The sequence below is a fragment of the Lissotriton vulgaris genome, chromosome 3_1 (assembly GCF_964263255.1).
Source record: "Lissotriton vulgaris chromosome 3_1, aLisVul1.2, whole genome shotgun sequence".
In the NCBI taxonomy this organism is placed as follows: domain Eukaryota; kingdom Metazoa; phylum Chordata; class Amphibia; order Caudata; family Salamandridae; genus Lissotriton; species Lissotriton vulgaris.
The window spans coordinates 1773350979-1773369350 of NC_141689.1; the positions used below are offsets into that span (position 1 = coordinate 1773350979).

Genomic DNA, 18372 nt, shown 5'->3' on the forward strand with positions numbered 1-18372 from the left:
TACGTTTCAATAAATGTGCAAATTGGCAATTATTGTGCAAACAAATGCATGTCAATGCAGATTTGTTCAAAACATGAAGAATCCCGTAGTGGGTGAAAATAGCACAGATATATTGAGTACATACATCATGCCATCGTATATGTAGATAGTCAACTATCAGTTCCTGAGAACATGTACAATAAATCATAGTTGTGGATAATTCATCCCGATTTAATGAAGCACATCAATACTCTGGGCCAAAATGATGCCTGGGTGGAAAGGTAATCGAGCAATTACAACCTTTGCTGTAAACCTGTAGTTAATCTTACTGATACATGGCCAGCTACCGCGGGGATGCAATTATCATATAGATGCCCGTGCCTGGAAAAACTAAACTACAATATGTGCAAAAGTACGCGATGTTAAAACTATTTTAAAATAACACATTGATTCATGTCTACCCCCTAAAAAAATGGGAGCATATCGCTCAGATGGACCAAAATGTATGTTTGTTGCGTGTGTCCAGTAGAGGAAGTGTATAAAAATCAATCAAATAATGATTTTAAAAACAATGTATTATGCTCATTCTCCTCTACACTGACAAACTAAAAAAGAGCGTCATGAAATTAGTCTGAAATTTTGTTGCACAAGAATACATACAAATATCTATTACATCATAAATATCTTAAAAACCACCTACATCTTAAAACAATAGCATCCTTACATCAGGTCTTACATTTTTTTTGGGGGGGGGGGGCACACCACGACATGGTAAGCTAGGTACAACCATCACAACATGGACAGGTTGGCCAGGAGATCATGGGAAAGATTCTATTGTATGCATCATATGGTGACTGACAAGATCCATGTAGGTCTGCGATACCAAACAAAAAAGATTGGTCCACTGAAATCATGTTATGGAGTGTAAAACAAGAGGAGGGAAGTGTAGACCGAGGGAAAAGGTGATTAAAATATGAACAGAGGAAAAAATCTACTGCTTAAAGAAGTCGGTTACAGTGAAGCAGATAGATATTGATGGATTTCGAACTAATGCGCATAAATTTACTGGAGCTGGGACGAAATTGAGACCATTGTGGGGGTGGGTAGGCGTTTATGTAGCGGGAGACTCAGTCCTGGCTGCACTCGCTATCCCAACGGGCTTTAGTTATATTGCGTCGTTATAAAGGGGACGGGTTGGAACCTGGGGTGAAGCTTAAACGGGCCTACATGGGAGTATATGAGAATCGAAATTTGCCTAGCTTACGTAACGGTAAGTTTCAATTCTATTAAGGACACGGAGGCGAGGATTATGCTATATCTTCCTTCGCTTTATTAACATAAAGACTCCACAGCAGCTTAGGAAAAGATATAATAAGAACCAAAAAATGCTTTAAACATAAAGCATTGACTTAATGTTCAACAAATCAAACAACAACTCCCAAGAGTCTCTTTGTATAACGATAGTCCATAGTCCTTCCACTCTGTCCATCATCACTATAAAACCGGACTTCTCATCTTCTTCCTCCTCTTTCTTCGCGCAGATCACGCTTGAGCCTCATTGGTCCTGTTTAGCACCGTCGTTGCCTGTCGAAAAAGGAACAGCATCAGCGAGGTGGCTCAGGAATGCGACAACAAGGCGAGGAGCATTCAGCGATTAATACAGTACTGACCATGTGAAGGAAAACGCTTTACTTACTGCCATACGGGTGGGTAGAGACACCACTGTAGCCTGGGTGGGATAATCCTCGCCTCCGTGTCCTTAATAGAATTGAAACTTACCGTTACGTAAGCTAGGCAAATTTCGATTCTATGTCAGGACCGGAGGCTTCAGATTATGCTAGTTCAAAGCTTACTTACCACCAACTGGGCCAAATCCACCACCGGCTTAAAATAAAACCTCTTGAAGGTGGAATCCGAGGACCAATCCGCCGCTCGCATTAGGTCCTCCAGACGAGCACCTACCGAGAATGCCTTAGAGGCCATGGCCCCCCTGGCGGAGTGTGCTCCAAAGAGAGAAGTATTGATGCCTGCTTCTTGCATGACCCACCGCACCCACCGAGCAATAGTGGGAGAGGAGACAGCTTTGTGTGGCTTCCGCAGGGCAATCAACAACTGACGCTCGCCCGGAGGGCGCAAATCCAAGGTCAGGTCCTCATATGCTTTGAGGCATTGCACGACACACAACTTAGGAGTGTCAAGAAAAGCTGGATATGAAATGGAACGAGACAACGTTTTCGTGCGTCGGCCTACTGTAAAAGTAACCCCATCCGGGGAAAAAATGCGTGCAGAGACATCCAGCGCGCGCACGTCAGAGACGCGTCTACAAGAAACCAAACATAACAACATGGCTAACTTCGCCGACCGCTCTTTAAGAGACAGATAGGAATTGGCCGGCCACGACAGGAACAAATTCAGAACCAAATTGACGTCCCAAAGGACGGAGTACCTGGGTTCCGGAGGCAGCGCGAGGCGGATAGCACGCAGAAGCCGGCACACAAAAGGATGTTCCCCCTACTGGATGGCCATCGATGTTGTCATGGCCAGCTGAAATCGCCGATCGAATAGCATTGATCGTCCTATACGCCAGGCCCTTGTCGGCCAAATGCGCCAGGAAATTCAGCACGGGAACGAGGCCTGCGACCAAGGGATCCAAATCCCTTCGTAAACACCAACGCATCCACTTAAGCCAAACGGATCTGTAACGCTTCGTCGTACTATCGGCCCATGCTTTGAAGAGCAAGTGCTCAGCCGACCCCGAAAGGCCCAGGAGCGACCAGCGTCTCCTGAGAGCCTCCACGCCACGAGGCGGAGAGAGTTCTGCATGACGAGGGGATGCGGCTCCTGATCCGGATTTGTCAGGAGCAGAGGAAACAGGGGGAGTAGGATTGGAAAATCCCAAGAAAGTTCCAGAAGAACCGGAAACCATACTTGAGACCTCCAGAGCGGCGTAACCAACACCAGCTCCGCACCCTGGCGGCGTATTTGAGCCGCCGTTCGCATTATCATGGAGAACGGGGGAAACGCAATGGCTGTTCCCGACTCCAATCCTGTAAGAACGCGTCCGTGGCCTCCGCTAGAGGGTCCGGCCTCCAGCTGTAGAACCGCGGCAGCTGGTGGTCGAGACGGGACGCAAAGAGGTCCACCGAGAAGGGACCCCAGAGGGAGTGTAGCCACCGGAAGACCTCCGGATCCAGTTTCCACTGGCTGGCGTCCCTGAGATGTCGGGAGTGCCAATCCGCTACCTGATTGCACTGGCCTGGTAGATACTCTGCCGTCACCGCAATGTGACGGGACAGGCAATAATCCCAGAAGTCCTTCGCCAAGTCCGCCAAGGCGCGGGAACGAGGACCTCCCAGATGGTTCACATAACGAACCGCCGAAATATTGTATATCCGTAACAGGACACAAGCTTTGACCGAATCTTTGGTCCAACAACGAACTGCGAAGGAGCCCGCCAGGAGCTCCAAACAATTGATATGCAATTGTTGTTCTTCTGAAGACCAGGCGCCGCCGGTGGAAAAATCCCGCACCGGGCGCCCCAGCCCGACCTGCTGGCGTCGGACTCTATGATCAGGTCCGGAGCCGAACCGAAGATCGCCCGACCATTCCATGCCTCCATGTGAGACAGCCACCATGACATTTCCTCCTTCACTTCGTCCGTGAGGGGAACCCACTGATCGTAACTCATCCCACGGCGCAGGTGTTGTGCCTTCAGGCGTTGGAGAGCCCTGTAGTGCAGCGGACCTGGGAAAATCGCCTGGATGGAGGACGAGAGAAGACCCACCACCTTGGCGATATGTCGCAGGGACGTACGACCTCTCGCGATCGTCTGCCGAAGCAGGTGCCGAATCTTTGCGACCTTCCGACCCGGCAGGCTCAAGACCGCCTGTACCGAGTCCACCACGAAACCTAAAAAGGTGATCTGCTGAGTGGGAACCAAAACCGACTTGGAGCCGTTGATGACAAACCCCAGTCTCTGGAGCAGGCCGACAGCTTGACGCAGCTGGCCAGCCAGTACCTCTGGGCACTGCCCCATGAGGAGGATGTCGTCCAAGTATACTAGCATACGGACCCCTTGACTTCTGAGAAACTCCACTACCGGGTGGAGGACCTTCGTGAAGCACCACGGGGCCGAAGAAAGACCGAACGGCAGAGCGGTGAATTCGAACACCCTGTCGTCCCACAGGAATTGTAGGAAACGACGATGAGGGGGGTGGATGGGGACGACCAAGTAGGCGTCCTTGAGATCCAGTCTCACCATCCAATCCCGAGGGAGGAGCACGTCTCGAAGGAGGTGGATACCCTCCATCTTGAAGTGACGGTAGACCAACCACCCATTGAACTCCTTGAGATTGATCACAGGTCTTTTGCCCCCATCCGTCTTGTCCACTAAAAAGACGTTGCTGAGGAACCCATGTGGGTGGCGCGTTGATAGGCGGATGGCTCCCTTGCGCAGCAAGTAGGAGATCTCCCCGTCTATCAATCGCGCGTCGGACTCTGAAAAAACCATCGGGCGCGGGGGCCTCGCTTGAGTGGGCTGGTCGTAAAATTCTATATGGAAACCTCGTACAGTTTGCAAAACCCAAGCGTCGGCAGTGAGCAATTCCCACTCCTCGTAAAAGCTTGCCAGCCGCCCCCCAATTGGAACTTGATCCAAGCAAAGTACACTTACCGGGGGCATTTCCTTGACCGGAGTTCTTCTTGAACCCTCTGCCACCGAAGCGCTGTCCTCTGGTGGGGTAGAAGTTGGTGTAGTTGGCAGAGGTCTGGTATTGACCTCTTCCGGAGCCTTGTCCTTTGTTGTTGGTCTGCTGACCACGGCCGATCGCGCGGCCCCTACCGCGACCGGCCCCTCCAGAGAAACGCTGGTGGAACACCCTCTTGATGCTAGACTGGGCCTTATCCAGCGACGTGAACGTATTCACGAACTTGCCCAGCTCCCTGATGAAGGGCTCGCCGAAGAGGCCTCCCTGGGCCACAGCACCCGCCTCCGACGAGGCCAGGTCCCCCAACTTTGGGTCCAGCTTGATTAGGAGCGAACGCCGCCTCTCCGTAGACAGGGCACAGTTGGCGTTGCCCAAGAACACAATCACCCTCTGGGCCCAGTTCGATAGCACCTCCGGTGAAATGGCGGTGCCATTCGCTCTAGCCTCCTCCGCCATGTCGAGGATCTTCGTGGCGGGCCCGACCGTGTCTAACAATTTGTCCTGGCAGGCCCGCCAGGACCGGTCAATCCCTTTCCTGGGGTCCTTCATAAACTTCGCCAGGAAGGTGGCCATCTTGGGATCCAATTATTATTATTATTATTATTATTGCATTTATTGAGCGCACAGCTACCCGGAGGTTTCCCGGCGCTTGCCTTGGGAACCCGTCCTGGCTTTTCCCTGTGAGATAGCCCCTACAGGGCATCCCCAAGGTGAAAGCCAGGCATCCCGCCGCAGGGGGCCGTTGTGGAGATTAAGCAAGCTTAATGCCCAGAGTTGCAGAGTGAGAACCCATGATTAGAACAGGCACCGAAGCGAGAATTATCGAGTCCGTGGACATTTGAGCTCAAGACCCTGCCGCGTCGGGAATTGAACCCTGGTCCCGGGTCTGACCTCAGCTTCCGGGTCTGCCTGCTCTACACCGTGAGCCACACTTCTCATTCCGGGGTCATGGCCACTTTCCCTTCCAAAGTTGGCCGAGGGCACTCCCCACGCAGGCAACCCCTCGCTTCTTTTTCCAGGGGCTTGCGCAGCCTGCCCGCGACAAATTTCGCCACCGTCTCCCCCGGTGACCAGGCTGCGGAGCGGGGGTGGACTATCTCGTCCGGGTCCAGCATGCCCGACTCATCTCGGGGCATCTCCTTGGCAGAGGGCGCCGGAAGCCAAGATCGGGTCGACTCCCCGTCGTCATCGGTGTCCGGAGAGTCGTAGACTGGGGAGGCGGGGGCCGTAGACACGTCCCCCGAGGCACTAGGGTCCACCAAGGGCGCAGGGGGCACCGCCGTCGCCTTAGCCAGGAAGGCGTCTCGAAGACGCTCAAAAGCGCCCCTGTCCACACCTTGGGCCTCCGATGACGGCCCCTCCTTACAAGGCCTCTTCGGGGCGGGTGGCAATCCGCCGGACGTCCCCGGGAGCTCGGGGGACGGAGGCACATGCGCCGCTGCCAGCTTCGCGCACTCTTCCACGATGCGGGCGGAAAGGCGGTCTTCCATGGGGCCTACCACCTCCGTCACGCAGCGGTAGATGGAATTGTCCACCGCCTGGTAGAACTCGTCGTCCTGCAGATAGGGGCAGGGTTCCTCCTCGTATTCCCCTTCCATCTCGGAACCAAGGGCAAATGTGGGGCACCCAAGAGGGCGGCACCGAGAAAGATCTCGAATATGGGCAGGCCAAGCGGCTGCGATCACGTTTTTGGCCAACTGACGTGGCAGGTGGGCTGCACCAACCCCCAAGCGCGCAGACCCTCCTCGCCAGGACCGGGTCTTCGCACCCCTCAAGCGCGCTAGGCCACACTTGAATAAAGAGGTGCACAAAGGACACCCGAAGGTTTTTCACGCGGTCAGAGCCGCCATACAGACCCCAACGGGGCGTCAAGAGTAGGAAATTACGGACCCGGGGCACCAGGTGTCAGAGGGGTACGCGAGGGCTGGCTCCTGCGCAAGCAGACTCCACGGCGCGGCTCCTGGCACTGCAGAGGCGCGCCGAAGGGTCGGCGAGACGACAGGCCGCCCCCTGGCGGTCTATGTACACACCGCACACAAGTGGGAAATAAAGTCGCGTAGGAACGAAGAACGTTCCCGCAACCGGGGACTCTGTAAGGGAATAAACCATGCAATGAGTCCCCCAACGATCGTACATAAAACAATCAGTCACATTGAAAAAGGAAAAAATAGGAAAGCACTTATCTGGCTGCGGGAGCAGCGAAGAAAGAGGAGGAAGAAGATGAGAAGTCCGGTTTTATAGTGATGATGGACAGAGTGGAAGGACTATGGACTATCGTTATACAAAGAGACTCTTGGGAGTTGTTGTTTGATTTGTTGAACATTACGTCAATGCTTTATGTTTAAAGCATTTTTTGGTTCTTATTATATCTTTTCCTAAGCTGCTGTGGAGTCTTTATGTTAATAAAGCGAAGGAAGATATAGCATAATCTGAAGCCTCCGGTCCTGACATAGAATTGTAATTTATCTGCCTAAATAAAATAAAGTTAAAGATAAAACATACACTTTAGGCGGTTCAGCTGATCAAAAAAGGCCTGGGCCGAGGGATGGGGTCACTGGGGCTGAAACTGGCCCATGGAAGGAGGGCCACACATGTGGCGCAATACTAGTTGGGGGATGAAGTCCCCTTGGATGATAGATCGATAGATAGATAGATAGATAGATAGATAGATAGATAGATAGATAGATAGATATCCTACTGGCAGTTGCCAGTAGGTAGTTATAGTTAGGACCTAGTTATAGTTAGGACCTAGTTTCCATAGGAAATCCGCAACCTTCTATTGGGAATAACTTTGGCGCCGGATGATGAATCTTCACGAATTTCTCAAAGAAGATGGCCCGCTCCGCTCCTTCCCTGAAAGTTTTGGGGGGATTCGTCAAGTGGGGGCTGAGAAAAAAGGAGGGTCCCAAAACGTGTTTCCCCCATGTTATTTTCCATAGGACAATTAGACAAGCTACAGCCCTAACAGCTGAACGGAATTACAAGAAATTTGGCAAAATCGTAGAGTCTGATTAGCAGATCACGCTTTTGCTTAAATGGTTTAAATCCCTCCAGTAGTTCCTGAGAAAATCAAAAGAAAAAAACTATATTATATATATATATATATATATACGTACCGTACACACATGGTACGCGTACCTTCCCGTGCACGAGCAGCATGCCGATTGGCTGTCAACTGTCTGTCAACACTCCAAACCAGAAATTGTTGGCAGCCATCTTGTCCCCCGGTAGACTGAGGCACAAGAAAGCAGAAAAACAAACGTGTAGAACTCAAAAAGGGGGCAGGGTAGAAGCACCCTGACCCCCTAGGCCTGCTCAGGGGGTCCCACAAGGACCCCCAATTTATTTATTTTTTTCGAAAAATCGTGGGGTACGCGTACCTTCCCGAGAAAGCTGCATGCTCATTGGCTGTCAACACTTCAAACCAGGAAGTGTTGGCAGGCATCTTGTGCTCCGTAGACCGAGGCACAAGAAAGTAGAAAAACAAACGTGTATAACACAAAAAGGGGGCAGGGTAGAAACACCCTGACACAGATATTTACATATTTAAACATTACTCACTAACCCATGTATTCACTAAGATACAATTAATCAGTTATACAATCAATTTTACAAAAAAAGTCATCCATTTAGACACTTACTTATCCATTTATTCTTCCATCGACCTTTAGATATACATATATAAAAAATATTGTTTTTTCAGAAAGACACACAGTCACTGGATGAGGTCATCAGTGAAGTCATGAGTGATGTCACTGACCATGTCATGAGTGATGAATATGTGATGTCATCAGCAGTGCATTGCGGACGCGCAAGTTATAGTTAGCTGAACTAACTATAACGGGGGAATTTCAAAGGTTTTGTATGAGTAAAATGACCAGCTAACTATAACTGGTGTGAAACCTATGGTTTTTCAGTGAATTGCAAAGGTTTTTTAAATGGTAATTCCAAACCATAACGTGGCTGAAACCTGTGTGAACAAGGCTCATGGAGCCGAAACGTCATGGACTTTACCTGCACTAATTAATAAAGGAGAAAAGGAAACTTTATTGGTCCGTGTGTTACTTACCCTGGCTGGTTGTTACTCCAGAGCGAAGTGAGACGGCGGAATGGAGAATATATATATATACATATACATACACACATATATATATACATATATATATATATATATATACATACATATACATATACATATATATATATATATGTATTACCTGCTGGCGGTCGCCAGTAGGTAGTTATAGTTAGGATTATTTTCAATGCAAAATCTCAAAATACTATTGGGAATAACTTTGGCGCCGGTTGATGAATCTGCCTGAAAACCTCCACAAATTTGCCTCGCGGTGCTCCGGTCCTTCCTTGAAAGTTTCGGGGGGATTCGTCAAGCGGGGGCCGAGATAAAAGGGGGGTCCCAAAACGTGTTTTCCCCATGTTAATTTCCATAGGGCAGTCGAACTCACTTTTAGCCCGAACGGCTGAATGGATTTGCACCAAACTTGGCAAAATTGTAGGGACTGATAGCCCGATGTGCCTTTGCTATGTCTCAAGATATGTGCTCCAGTGGATTTTGAGTAATTTAGGTTCAAAAAAATATATATATCTAAGGCAGCGCCCCGGTACTCGCACCGGGCGCGCCACGCGACTTGCGCACGGAAAGCTGATTGGCTCTCGGGTGTCTGTAAACATTCGAAACAGTCCGGAGCGGCCGCCTTCTTGTGTCTCGGTAAAATCGAGACACAAGAGGTGGCAAAAACAAAGGGGGAAATGACCATAAGGGGGCAGAGTAGACCCCCTCGGACCCCCTAGGTTTGATGTGGGGGCCATAAAAGGGCCCCGCGGGGCAAAAAATTATTATTTTTTTTTTTCTTCGATGTGCGCGGGGGGAGCGCACGGTACGCGCATCGGCGAGCGCACCGGGGAGCGTACCATGGGGAAAAAAGAATGGCAGATTTTTTTTTTAAATTCGCATTTTTTTTAGAAATTGGAGGTAGTTCTAAAAAGCTGTTTTTTTTATTCTTTTTGTTGTTTTATATTTTTTATTGGTTTTTTGAACATTTTTTTCTTTTTTTGGCTTTTCTGAACATTTTTTGGTTTTTTTGTATTTTTTAAGGGGAGAAACAAAAAACAGGGAATTCTAAAGGGCTCAACAGGAGCAAAAAAAAAGCGGAACAAATTAATGTTTCCTTGGGCACTTGTGGTTATCCCAAGCACGATTAATAAGTGTGATGCATTGCTCTCCATAGCATATTGTTTGTCCACAAAAAATACAAACAATTTTAAAATTGGAAAATTTGGTTTGTATGGTGGAGCATATCTCCCTAACTTCTGGTCCCGATGGGGTGGAAACATTAGTTTGGGAGGTGCTGGCAGAAGATTGGACAGGGTTTCTGGCCAGTTCCCTGACCTCTGCCCTAGTATAGTTATTTGGATGCTTTCAAACCATAAGTCTGATCATCGTGTGGTTGCCGAAGGACTATTTTTTGTTGGGATTCCCCCTTGACAGCTCCTGATGACAGATTAAGCAGGTTGCCTTAGGTGCATTGACTTTTTTGTCGTTGGGGATTGAAAAAAATTGGCAGATGATGTGCTCTTTTGGTTTGTAGGTAATATTGTCCTCTGGGACGTATCTCCTCTCCTCCTCATCCTCCTCCTGTTCTTGATCTCCACCACTAAAGTTGTGGAGGTCCTTCTGGTGGTGGTGAAGAAGATCCAGCAGCTGCAGCTAATGTAGCCATTTTCGAATGATATAACTGCAGGTCTACCTCTCTCAAAGCACAAAGGTAGAATAAGGAAAAAAGGTGGGGGCTTTCATCATTTGGGAAAAAAAAGATCCTGAACCAATGAAAAGTGTTATTTTCAGGTCACATGACCAGGGGTTTCATCATTATGAAACCAAAACTGTTATGAACCAATGAAAAGTGTTATTTTCAGGTCACATGACCCGACGCGCTTACGCTACGCGCCCAGGGGCGCGTCGAATGCTTCCGGGTGAGTTTATGCCATGCGTATCACGCAGACGCGGCTACGCGATACGTCACGATCATGTTTTCGTTCGCGACATTGGCGCTCACGGGATGGTTCGCGCACCGGGGCGCTTCAAAATACTACGCTTTCCGGGGCGCTCACCGGGGCGCGCACCAGGAGCGCTCCAGGGCCAAAAAAAAACCAATATACAAAAAAAATGTTGTATAGTGATGTCATTGACCATGTCATGAGTGATGTAATATGTGACGTCATCAGCAGTGCATTGCACGCGCAAGTTATAGTGAATCCAACTAACTATAACGTGGAATTTCAATGGTTTTATGAAAGTAAAATTTCCAGTTAACTATAACTGGTGTGAAACCTATGGTTTTTTCAGTATATATATATATATATATATATATATATATATATATATATATATATATATATATATATATATATATCCATCCAAGACAATCCACTCCAAAAGGAACAGAGAGAGGCCACACACGGGATTCGTTGGAACACCTTTCCTGAATGCCAGCGTGTGCATAATGCATTTCGGCCCGACGGCCTTCCTCAGATGCTGCTGGTTGGGCTGCGTGTGACTCCACCCGCACATTTCAACTGTCCAGAAGCCCTGCCCTCTGCAGCTCTCTCACAACTGCAGCACCCAGAATGCATCAACCGGGTAAGTGTGGATCGGCAGAAGCTGAATGATTCAACCCCCCTCAGTGGGTGGATTTGATTACTGGAAATATGCGCAGTGTCCAATATCGAGTTGCAGCCCTCACTCCTCGCCGGTCTTCCTCCGGTCCCCATCTTCGTTACCAACTCGTGGCATGTTTGCCGACTGAACCTCGAGACTCCGGCACAGTGTCCTCGTCTCCCTGTCAGTGACAGGCTGCTGCACGCAAAAGTTCAGGGTGTAGGCGTGTGTCACGAGATGGGCCGGAGGTAATTCAATACCTTGAAAAGTCTGTAGCTGCGAGCAGCAGGTTGTCAGTAAGACTCCAGCCTCTTTGATGTAACGGTTCCTCTCACGCGCGCCTCTGACTGGCGCGATAACATCCAAGACAATCCACTCCAAAAGGAACAGAGAGAGGCCACACAGGGGATTCGTTGGAACACCTTTACTGAATGCCAACGTGTGCATAATGCATTTCGGCCCGACGGCCTTCCTCAGATGCTGCTGGTTGGGCTGCGTGTGACTCCACCCGCACATTTCAACTGTCCAGAAGCCCTGCCCTCTGCAGCTCTCTCACAACTGCAGCACCCAGAATGCATCAACCGGGTAAGTGTATATATATATATATACACACAAGTTTTGTTTTGCCAATAACTTTAGCGCAGCTTGATGAATCTTAAAGAAGTTTTAAAAAAACTTCCCATTTTTCATTCAGTTGCTGTGTTGAAAGTTTCGGGGTGATCAGACAAGTGGAGGCAGAGAAAAAAGGGGGGTCCCAAAACAGGTTTTCCCCAGGTTATATCTATGGGGATTTTTAATTTTTTGAAAATTACTGTAGTGGGAACCGCTGAACGGAATTACATCAAATTTGGCAGTAAGCTAGATGCTAGTCCAGAAAGCGTGTTTTTTGTGACGTGGTGTAAGTCCGTTGAGTAGTTTGAGATATTTCAGTTAAAAAAAATATATATATAGGTATCTGGGAGACCAAAATCTTAATGAAACCCTACTGAAATCTGATTGGCTGACAACACTTTAACCAGGAAGTGTTGGCAGCCATCTTGGGACTTGGTTGAACATAGATCAAATTTTTTTTTTTTTTTTTAAAAACAAAGGGGGGACAGGGTAGAAACACCCTGACCCCAAAGGCCTCACTGGGTTTGGGGTGGACCCACCAGGGCCAAAGAAAGTATCCCTGAACCATCAGTGTGCCAGAAGGCACATTTGCGGAGTGGTGGAGAAAAGGGGAGTGGCCTCCAAAGAACTCTGTAACTGCGCTTTGTAGGTCTTACTGGAGGTAACAGGAGGAGTAATGGGCCCCCAAGGATGTCCTTGTGGGTCAACTACCCTTCCTGTTACCTCACGTAAATCCCACACAGCGAGAATGCTTAGAGGTCTTCGGAGGCCATGCCACTTTCTCCACACTCTGCAAACACGTCTCCTGGCGCACTACTGTTTGGGGAAGTTAGACTTCTTGGATAGTACAGGACCTTGGGGCCAAAAAGTCCTACACAGCAGTCTTCCTGAGAGCTGATCGGAGGCCCCACTCCCTTTATCAACAGCACAGAACACATGTATTTGTAAAGCACACTTATCACCTATGGGTCTCAAGGCGCTGAATAACAGGTGTTTATTGTTACCCAACTCAATGAAACTCATTTTAATGACCTCCAATGGATGAAAGGCTGAGTGGATCCGCCGGGATTTGAACCTGTGATCATGAGGTCGAACACAGGCCCCTTCAGTGGATTCATCAGTCCACTAAGTTACCAGATCACTCTACAAACGCCATTACTACTTAAAAAAAAAAAAAAGCATAGAAATTCACTGAAAAAAAACCAAAGGTTTCAAGGACTTTATAATTAGGAATTAGCGTTTAAAAAACCTTTGAAATTCACTGGAAAAAAACAAAGGCTACTGGAACGTTTAGTTAGGCTGATTCAACTTGTACAAAACCAGTGAACTTCAGCAGTTAAAGTTAGCCAACCACAACTGCCACCACCACAATACACTGCATATGACCACAAATATTACATCACTCATTACATGGTCAGTGACATCACTGATGACATCACTGACGCAATCACACACCTACGCACACATCCACACATATACCCAGCCACTCAGAGACCCACAAAATCAATCACTTATCAACTCACAGGCCCACACAACTACTCACACAACAACACACAGATCCACAAACCACTGAACCACTCACACCCATTCAAACACTCGCACACCCATTCAAACACTCGCACACCCATACAGCCATTCGCACACCCATACAGCCATTCGCACACCCATACAGCCATTCGCACACCCATACAGCCATTCGCACACCCATACAGCCATTCGCACACCCATACAGCCATTCGAACACCCATACAGCCATTCGAACACCCATACAGCCATTCGCACACCCATTCGCCCCCGCTCATACCTCCAGAAACACACCCAGTCACAACCCCCATACAGATACTCGCACACACACTATCACACACACACACTTAGACCCCCCCACAACTACTGACACATCAAATAGCAGAACCCAGACTTGCAGACTCCACACACCCACACACACCTATACAGACAACCACCCCCATTCAGCCACTGCCAGACCCACTCACAGGCCCAAAAAGCCATTCACACTCAGAGCCACACAATCATATACCCACTCAGACTTAAACAACTACACACACACACACACAGTAACTCACACAGATGAAGCCCCTCACACACCCACTCACAGACCCACAAAACCACTCGGCACACACTCATTCAGCCACTCACACACCCCCTCAGGCACCCATACAATACATACCCAGCCACTCACAGATCCACAAAATCACGTACCCCCTTACAGGCCCACACAACCACTCACACAACAACTCAGACATACACAGCCACTCGACCCCTAACAGCCACTCACAAACCCACATAACCACTCACACACCCATACAGCCACTCATGCCCACTGTAATAAATCTGTTGTTTTGAATGAGTGCCTTTGGTTGAGAATGAGTCCGCCGGAGCCAAAATATGTTGCTGTTGTGTTTTGAATGTGTGCTTTAGGTTGAGTGAGGGTCCACAACGGATAAGTGTAAGAGATTTTAAGAAAAGGAAAAAAGTAAGGATCTGAAACCAAACCAAACCAGAGTTGAGGGGGGGGGGTTGCTCTGAAAATAGTCTTTGTGTCTGTGATGCGTAGATGATAACTGCACAATAAACAGGATGCAGTCTTTCAAGTTGTTGAACACCCCGGTTCTTCAGTCTGTATAATGACTCAGTCTTTATAATATATTACATCCATATCGAAGCCTAAGTTGTTGTGTTATATACAGCTCATGTTGAAGTCTCAGAGGAATGCATAAACAGTTTGACACGTTTCCTAGATTTCCCCATCTGTGGACAAAATGTGGTGCACTACTGCCACAGTCTTTGTCACATGTTGGAGAATATCAAGGCAGTATAAGGAAAAAGTGTCATTAATTTACCAGAGGTATCGTTCATTAGGATTTCCATCCCTACCCCAGTATTTTTGCCTATGTCATTACCATCAGTGTGCACAATCATGAGGTCTGGATGTTGGCAATCTACAATGCTTTCAACCAAAGGAAGAGGTAATTCATGCCACTTTAACCCTCTCTGGCCAAACCACGTAAAAGTCTACATTAGGTAAACCCAGGTTCATGTCAATGCCCCTCTTAAGCCTAAAATACAAAAATATGGCCCACATTCCACATACTCACACTTCTGGAGAAAAGCAGGAGTAGCACACAGAAAAGGCTGCAGCAGAATGAGGAAGTTTTGAAGATGAAAGACAGTTAAAATGGAGGACAGCACCTAAAATATAAAAAGGACATATTTTACTGGATGGTGGAGATGTGCAGGAACTAAAAATTAGGTCACAATTTTAAGGAAAAAATAACTAACTCTGTGACTGGCTGTGAAACATTTTAAAAAACTTGTTTGGCATATGCTTGAAATTGGAAACAGTCAATAACACCTCTTACAAATTAATTTGAAGCTATAATGCTGCTTAGAAATATTCTACTGAACTTTTGAACTACTGCTAACCAGAGAGTATTGCAAACATTGCTACTGTGGAAACAGAGCTAAAAATATACTGTAGTACACCCAAAAAACGAACGAATAGGGCTTATTTAAAAGAAACTTGGAAAGGGTTCAAAAACAGTGACTATTTAATAGTGGTATCACAAAAATAATAGATTAAAAGCACCCTGCGATTTACTAAGTACAGGAGAACGAGCGAAAGCACAGTGGGAAGGGTAGCCATTATTTGTAACTTTGTACTGAGTGGAAGCTCATTGCTATATTTCTAACTTCTGATTGCACTGAAAAAAGATTAAGTGATATTAACAGAAGACTTGGAGAACAGCAAAGATTTTACAGGTATGTGAATTAGGGTGTACATGTTAAACAAAATATATATAAAACTGCATATAAGCTGAAACAAAATGTATAACTTCTAGACACAACAGAAAAAGACAACATAGAAGGGAAGCTAGATGAGGACATTAAGTAAAACCTAGTGAACAGCAAAGGGGAAAGAGAAATTGGTAAACTGAAAATATTTTTTATTAAGCCCCTATGAAAGTACAAATGGGTGCTTGGTTATAGTATGCAATTTAATAGTATCTAATTTGAATCCACTCACAGAGTTAGGCAGACACTTAAACAGCCGGTTACACTCCCACAAAAGCATTTTTATACCATCAACTCTTATAACCAGACAGTGACCGACACTCAAACACACCAATAATAAATAAAAGCATTCAGACGGAGCGTGGCAGAGATGGCGCTGTGATTGGACGCCTAGCGCTGAGGCTCTTTATTCATCTTGAACCCCATTGGCAAACATACTTCATGATTTGGAGCCCCAACCTGCTTTTCTGCACCCCTGGCTCCCCTAGGTGGGTCAAGGAATTGGCGGCATGGTACATGCTACATTGAAGAGGAGCTCTGGTGTGGCTCCTGCAGCCTGCTTGTTCCAGGCGGTGTTAACGGCATCCATTGCGAGATGCAGCCGGAGTGGACGGCGTTAAACAAGATAATCCGCCTCCTGAGAAGAGGGCTGCAGAGAGACCGGACGGTGCCCTGCTTTTGCGCTCAGACAAAAGCTAGTGATTGTGTAAATCGTACACTAAGTCGAGCATCCCTCTGCTGCAGGGGGGACGAGTGAAGGCACTGCTGAGGCCCATACTGTGCCCATTCAGGATAGTCTGTGTGGTGCGGAGGGCTCTGGAAATACATAGTGGTCTCTGGTTCTTTAGACCTACAAGGTGACTGGAGCTTGACCTCCCTCAATACGCACCTCATGCACTGTGGCTCTCTAGTTGCAGTTACAGCACTGTTGCCCTCATGGCAACCAAACGCCCACTATGGCGGAGGGCCCGCTCCATTCCCCTGGCATCCTGTAAAATGCGCATAAGATAGCTACAGGACACTGGTTTGCTAATTTCTGGGATGGCTGAAGGGAGCGGATAGACCTGGCCTCCCTGCCCTAACTTTTTCGACTTGTGCTATCTCCGTGGATGTGGTGGCGTATGATGACTTAGATGGCCTAGGCGCTAGGGCTATAATACATATGGACACCGGAATGGTGCAAGTCTCACCATCTTTTTTACAGTGCGAGATGGACTGCGTGCGAGCTGCATCTGTGATGCTTGCAACTTTGTGGTGGATGATCACACCCCCTGCTCTCTGGTGGGCTCTTCTGAACGAGCGCTGGAGATACCCGGTGGCATGGGGAGTCCTAAGGCCTCTAAACCCCCACCTTAGAAGTCAATTACGGCCATGTCGTCGGCTACCCGACTCCGGTGGGTGTGTTCCGCCAACTGAGTACACCGTAAAAATATACGAGCATGTTTGATAAGGTCCTACAGGCCATATAGGACTCCAAAACTGCTATGGAGGCTCAACTAGGGGCCATACAAATTGAGACAGGCCTCCTGCGCTCAGACCACGCCAAGCTGGTGGAGCATACTGATGAGACTACATCTGCACTAACATCAGTCAACCCGAATGTGGCAACTTTACGGGAACAAGTGCAAACATTCCAGAAGTGACAAGTGACCTTACGGCAAGGGCAGAGGACACAGAGGGGTGCTCCAGGCGCAATAACATTCACTTCATGGGATTCCCAGACAGCTCTGAAGCCCGAACAGAGCTGTTCTTGTAAGAATAGCAGACGAGAACAGTGTTGGCTGCTAGGGTCCCAATTTTTTTTTCTACTGCAAGGTCACAAAGGATTGAGGGTCGCCCCAGGAGCACTCCCACACCCAATGATTGCGTGACTCAACGCTCGAGACAGATCTCCTACTACAGACGTTTAGGGCGAAGGGCTTCTGGGCGTACATTGGTACAACAATCACAGCTTTTCCGGACTACACTGTTGAGGGACAGAGGAAGCGCAACACCATTGGGAAGGTTAAGACAACTGTGCACCCTGGGCCTCTTCTATGCTATGCTATGCTATTTACAGCCCACCTGTGAGTGGTGGATTCTGCTTCACCCATTTCTTTTTCACCCCGGAAGAGGCCTCAAGATGGCTGTGCTCTAAGGGGCATCCATGAACAGCCTGATGCCGCAGGTGATAATTGACAGAGATGTTCAGATAGGAGGCCGAAACACCGCAGTCGCTCACGCAGACCCCGCTCCCAACCCAAGGACGAACAGGTAGCACGGAGAGGCGTGGGTGGTTGACGGCTGAGGTCTCCACACACAATGCTAACAGGTATCAAACCCTGGCCACAGACACAGACTGACTCAGAGCTGTGGGTTCCTGGCTCTGTCACCTCCCAAGAGGGTGCTCTGATCACCCGCAGGGTTCTCCCCATAGAGAGATGCAGATCTCCTGATGATTCCTCCGAGATGGCAACCCTCGAGTAGTACAGTGAGTCCTGGAACTAATAGTATGTTGGGAGGTTTGGTACGTTTGTTTTGTGCATTACTATAATGGGGCTCACTACTCGGATTCTTGTAATTGGGCCCAGATGGACTACTTTGCAACAC

At 48.1% G+C, this 18372-nt stretch overlaps 1 protein-coding gene across 2 annotated transcripts in view; it reads right to left on the reverse strand.

The window, feature by feature from the left end:
- Positions 1–18372, reverse strand: part of ADAD1 (adenosine deaminase domain containing 1) — a 1085588-nt gene that overhangs the window by 980479 nt on the left and 86737 nt on the right. Inside the window, exon 2 of one of the 2 annotated variants that reach the window (XM_086962193.1) lies at positions 15087–15180. The exons of the other annotated variant lie outside the window; for it this stretch is intronic. The gene's annotated coding sequence lies outside the window, so the exon portion shown is untranslated. The remainder of the gene's footprint in view (positions 1–15086; positions 15181–18372) is intronic. 2 annotated transcript variants of the gene reach the window in all.